Consider the following 6000-nt stretch of genomic DNA (forward strand, 5'->3'; position numbering starts at 1 on the left):
AAAGCCTGCATGAGACTTTCTAAATTCTTGATGTATTTGGCAGGATTTTGAAACAAGTCATAGCTACAGGCAGAAATATTAAAAAATGAAGCCCAGGTTGACTTATGAAATACAGGAACTTGTAGTTGCCTTGACATCAAGCTGCTCCTGGTCTGTCTTTTTAATTTGCCAATATTTTCTCTTAAGCATTTTGATGCGATTTTGCAGCTGTTGTTCACAATAAAAGGTAGAGATTTCAGGGTATATCTTCCTCCCTTCAAGAATATAGCAATGGAAACACAGAGAGTTCTTGGTCTATCCATAGGACAGAGGAAAAATTCTAGGGGTCTCTGAAATATTAGAGGAGCTGGGAGGCAGATGTTCAGCAGGGTATGGTGGAGGAGGGGAAGACCTTGGTTTTGGAGGAGGGGAAAGGAATACAGTGCAAAGGAGGCTACGCACACCCAGTGAGGCACTGTCAGGAAGAGTTGTGAATAGGAACCAGAGGAGAACTGTGTATGTTTAAATACAAAAATGAAACAAGGAGAAGAAAAACAGTTGAATGAATATTTAGTTGGGAGTGAGGACTGAGTTTCTCTGAGTTTAGGATAGTATTAAACTCACATTAAGGGCCCAGTCAGGTAGCTCATGCCTGTAATCCTGGCACTTTGGGAGGCCGAGGTGGCAGGATCACTTGAGCCCAGGAATTTGAGACCAGCGTGAGCAACATGGCAAGGCCCCATCTCTACAAAAAATAAAAAAAGTGACCAGGCATGGTGGCACACATCTGTAGTCTCAGCTACTTGGGAGGTTGAGGCAGGAGAATCGCTTGAGCCAAGGAGGTTGAGTCTGCAGGGAGCCATGATGGTGCCATTGCACTCTAGCCTGGGTGACAGAGCAAGACCCTATCTTGAATAAATAAATAAACAAACTCACAATAGGGCTTGATAGGTTGGGAAAGAGGGGTTAACATTTCATATTATCTCTATTAAACATGGGCAAAATAGATCCATTTTCTGTTTACATGAAGCATATGGGGGAATAGATCATTGTACAATTAGACAATCACCCAGGTTGACCATAAATATAAAATATGAGAGGTGCCACAATTAAGAGAAAACCGCTGCGCGCTAAGAATGCACACTTATCTCACTTACATCTGTTCTGGTTGTGGGTCAATAAAAGATTTCCCTAAACTGGAGACCTTTGGGCTGAGATCAGCAGAATCTCTGGAGGTACCGGAAAATGAGGAACCTCTCTGTGAGTTGTAGAGAAAGCCAGAGGCTGGAGCAGATGGCCTCAAAGGGACCATTCTGAGACCGAGAGAGTGATCAGGAGAAAGGTATTCATTATGGATTACGGATTCCTGAGGACGAGGTGGGATCATTTGGAAGGGAAGGAAAGTAAAGCCTGGGTGGACGGGGGAGGAGGTGAAGGCCTCTTCTGCCCATTCCTGTCCCTTGGCAAAGACTTGCTTAAGCAACCCAGTCTACATTTGCTGCATTGTTTACAAAGTGTATCTGCCACTTCTCCAGCTCTTGACCCTTACTTGCATGGCCTTTTGTCAGAAAGACCCGGAAACTCTTAAAAGTAGGTGTGAATACCCCAGAAAGCTATAACACTGAACTTCTTGGAAACTCTAAAAAATGGAAAGAAATTGACCAAAAAGATACTTCTTAGGTGAGGCTGAGGACCAGGGGTTTGGGATTCGAGTGGCCGCTGCCTTCTGCTGGCAGAAGAGAAAGGAAGTGACAGTTCATAGCTTGGGGCTGAAAAACCTATAATTTATACAACAAATCTCAGATCGTTCTAATGCACTCAAATGGAGAACACTATATTGGTCTAATGAGCAGGAAGTTTCTGCTTTTTCTTAATTTTTAAAGAAGAGTTTAGTCCTTTTCTGCCCACAATGATACCCACTAGGAACATGAAGCTGTTGAGCCCTGAAATGTGCCTGGTCCAAATTGCAATGTGCTGTAGGTATAAAATCCACACCAGATTTTGAAGCCTTAGAAAAAGGAAGGTAAAAGCTCTTATTAGTAATTTTTTAATTGGTTACTTGATGAAATGATGGTGTCCTGGATATGTTGGGTTAGATAAAATACTTTATTTAAACAAATTTATCTTTCTTTCTCCTCTTTTTAGATATGGGTTACTAGAAAGTTTAAAATGACACCTTCATGTTTGTGCCTCTCACTCTTTCTACTGGGAAGCACTGGTCTAATCAGACAAAACATCACCTTCTCTATTTAATTTCTTCTCCTGCAGATAGCAATATTACCCACCACAGCAATGCGATTCAGAACATCAGTGATGGAAGAGAAGGGCCACCTGATTGTGTGTTCGCTTCACTGTGCTGCATCTCCTCACCTCACCAATCTAAGACATAGTGGAAAAAATACTCTGACCTGTACGAACCTCTGCTTCCTTGAAGTTTCTGCCAATAAAAGGATGGATTGGCCACTCTTCTCCCACCTCCCCTGAGCTTGTCATCTGCCTGGCTTCCCAGGCACTTGTGCATTGAGGATTGTTCCTGCCAGTTCTGCCTTTCACAGATGTGGCTTTGGGGAAGGACCTGCAACAGTTCTCAGAGCATGGGGGGAAAAGGTGGCATTGAGCCAGGATTTTTTTCCTTCCAAATACAGTGTTTACAAAGACAGCTGCAAAGCCCTCGCTTCTCCTCAACACAGAGCCTTACACTTACCACCTCTGTTCTCCTTAAAACTGGAAAAGGCAGCTCCCAGGGGAATCAGCAATTTTAGGTGGATTTCTTTAAAGCCCCTAAAGCTTGCAGTATGAAAAAAAAAAATGAGCCACTAATGAAGTCGTTTCAAATCTGATGGCAGAGAGCGAGAAAGAATGTATCTCCTACTCCCTCTCCTTGTCAAGCCAGCCTCAAGAAATGTCGAGTTCATCTTAAAGGGACCTAATGGAGATGGATTTAGAGCTGAATTCCAATGATATTGAAGAAGTTTGGTTGAGAGAGAAGTGAATGCAATCATTACAGTAGTAGCCTGTGTTGATTAACCCCTTTTGACCCTGTTATCACTTAATCTTTATAACAGTCCTATGGGGTGAGCACAATTGTTACTTCCAATTTGCAGCAGTATAAACTGAGGCAAGGGGTTGCTACGTAAGTTGCTTAGAGTTATAACCTAAAAGACAGCAAAGACTCCTTCTAGCCTAACTGCAGGATTAGTGCACGCAACTTCTCCAAACCTCCCTACTACCCTGTCTCCGATATGTGAAGGGGCTGCCGAAGAAATGAGTAAGCTTGGCTTTGTCTGTGTGTTCCCATCAGAAAATTTAATTTTTCCCCGTAAGTTCCAAAATTTTGTGAGCCTGCAGACATTTTTGTAACCCCTGAAATATTCATGATCGTTCCTACACTTAATGCAAGGGCTTGGTTTTCCTCAGTGTTGGTAGAGAGCATATTGGATAGAAGATAACTACCTATATGTGATATTTTAAACTTCTAGACACTGCAGCCCACTGAAATGTAAGTTTCTTCAGGAAGGAGGTTTTTCTTATTTGTCTTTGTGTTCCGAGTTTTCATGGTGGTGTCTGGCATGTAGCTGGTATCTATTAACTACAACTAACCCTTCCTTCCAAGTCACATTTGAATAAAATGAACAAAAATACAGACTGGAAGAGTTAATATTCCCTTTCCAAAGAACTAAGGGAATAGTTACTCACTAGAAGATAATATTACTTATTATCTCTTATATAATCTTTTAAATTCCTTTCACCCAGAAACTTTAATTACCAATGGGCAAATGCTTCTCTAATTATTTGGACCTAATTCCTATGTCATAGTCAAATAATTGGACTTGTAAATTTTAACAAGAATAACTACAAGCAAGTAAACAAACTAAATAATGCAAACATTCATATTTCACAGACCTTCTTGGATCAAAAAGGAATATTTTTGGTAACTGATAATTTTAGGGAACCGATTATATTCTATTCATTGCATTTTTCCCTACTCAAAAAGTATAAAACAAATGTTCATTTTTTATGAGTCAAAATTGCAACATGTATAAATAATTGGTTTTCAATGATGCATGCAAATAATATCAAAACTTGTTTTAAATGTGGAAGCAATTGTGAATATAATTACAGAGTGTGCAGTTCAACACCCTCTTCCTCATTAATATATATGGACCTTCTAATGGATGTTCATCATTCCTTGGGAATCAAATCTGGCAGGTCAGTCCAAAGAAGATCACTCTTCCTGGCTGTCAAATAGATAATAGCCTAAAAAGCAAATCAAAAGCAATATCCAAATCAACTGCAACATTTAGAAGAGCAAGGCCCACTTAAAACTCAAACTCCAGTTTCGTTAGTACTCAGAAAGAAATATTCATTATAGGGATACAAAATATGCTACATAAATCTTACCTCTTCTCATTTGACCTCTCCCCCTCCTATTTTAGTGGGTGTTAGCCAACAGGGATATATTGGCTTTGACTGTAGTGGTTGGGGATGGGTGAGAAAAGTTGCTTCCTATATTTATATAACTCGTGTGTTTGTGTGGACCTATGCACAACCATTCCTGTCATTGTTGCAAAATTCATAGTAATTTCTCAGTTTTGCAGACTTTGGCTTACTCACATTTGTAATTGCAAACTACAATTAAAATTCTATGGCTTTGTGTCATTTCCTCTAGAGCATCTCTTTTTTGGGTAACCTGTAAAAGACAAGGGGATGAGTGGGTCCTATAAACTCCACGAAGCTGGCCAGGATATATTCAAGAAGGCAGCTTTGGAAATGAAGGTGCATAGGCTCAAAAATCCTTGGGCACTGCCAGCCATCTTTGTTATGTTATCTGTTGCTGTGACCATCCCTCTTCCCAACCCTGAGTCAATGTAATACATAAGCTGATCTCGAAGCCTTGAGAAGGATTAGTGAGCTGGCGAAGGGCAGGAAGAAGGAAGGTGTAGAGAGTTTGAACAACCTGAGCCAATGTTCAAATGGCAGAAAGATGGCTTTTCTGAGGAGTTGAGAGGAGATTGGAAATGATGGAGCATTGCTTGCATGTGAAGATGAGGCTGGGCAGCCGGCAAGGGTAAGATCATGTAGACTTGGGCAGGACATGCATAGCCATATAGAAATCAATTGCAACATTTAGAAGAGCAAGGTCCAATCAAAACCCAAACCCTAATTTTATTAGTACTCAGAAAGAAATGTGAATGATAGGGATATAAAATATGCTATGTAAAGCTTATCTCTTTTCAGTTGACCCTCCTTCCTTCTATTTCAGTGGATAGAGTAGGCGAAAGAGGCATATTAGCTTTGGTTTAAAGTTCATTCTGAAAGTTAGGCTATTTGGTGAAATTTTTCAAAGATGGAGCAACATAGCTAGATATCAATTTTAGAAGTGATAAAAACCCATCCTAAAGATGTGGTTGGGGTGGTGGGAGTGGATAGATCTTTAAGATGCAGAATTAACACTGTTGATGACTGGCCGTCAGAGTGAATTTAGTATGACATCCACATTTCCAGGCAGGTAACTTGAAGGACGATGGTGCCATTGATTAAAATACGTATTATTATGTATTACGGTTATTGTTAGAGAGCAAATATGAGATGAAGGATGGAGATTTTAAAAAAGAAGATAGTGGCTCATGCCTGTAATCTCAGCACTTTGGGAAGCTGAGGTGGGCAGATTGCTTGAGCTCAGGAGTTTGAGACCAGCCTGGGCAACATGGAGAAATCCCTTATCTACCAACAAAAAACCAAAACATTTTAGCCAGGTATTGTGGCACACGCCTGTGATCCCAGCTGCTTGGGAGGCTAAGGTGGGAGGATTGCTTGAGCCCAGGAGGTTGAGGCTGCAGTAAGCCGAAATGGGTCCCTGCAGTCCAGCCTGGGTGACAGAGTGAGACTGTCTCAAAAAAAAAAAAAAAAAAAGAAGAAGAAGAAAATGTTTTATGGAGATTTTTTTAGCATGTAGCTCTCTAATGTGCACAGCTAAAACAGGAAAAACAACATCATCAAAAACGACAAAGGGATGCTCAA

The 6000-nt window shown here is 40.7% G+C and overlaps 1 long non-coding RNA gene across 1 annotated transcript in view; it reads left to right on the forward strand.

Moving 5' to 3' along the window:
• The window catches only part of LOC139362191 (uncharacterized), a 29461-nt gene extending 25858 nt beyond the window's left edge, over positions 1-3603 (forward strand). Inside the window, exon 3 of the long non-coding RNA XR_011620576.1 lies at positions 2248-3603. This is a non-coding gene — a long non-coding RNA (uncharacterized lncRNA). The remainder of the gene's footprint in view (positions 1-2247) is intronic.
• The last annotated feature ends 2397 nt before the right edge of the window (positions 3604-6000 follow it).

The sequence above is a fragment of the Macaca nemestrina genome, chromosome 3, assembly GCF_043159975.1.
Source record: "Macaca nemestrina isolate mMacNem1 chromosome 3, mMacNem.hap1, whole genome shotgun sequence".
Taxonomy (NCBI): domain Eukaryota; kingdom Metazoa; phylum Chordata; class Mammalia; order Primates; family Cercopithecidae; genus Macaca; species Macaca nemestrina.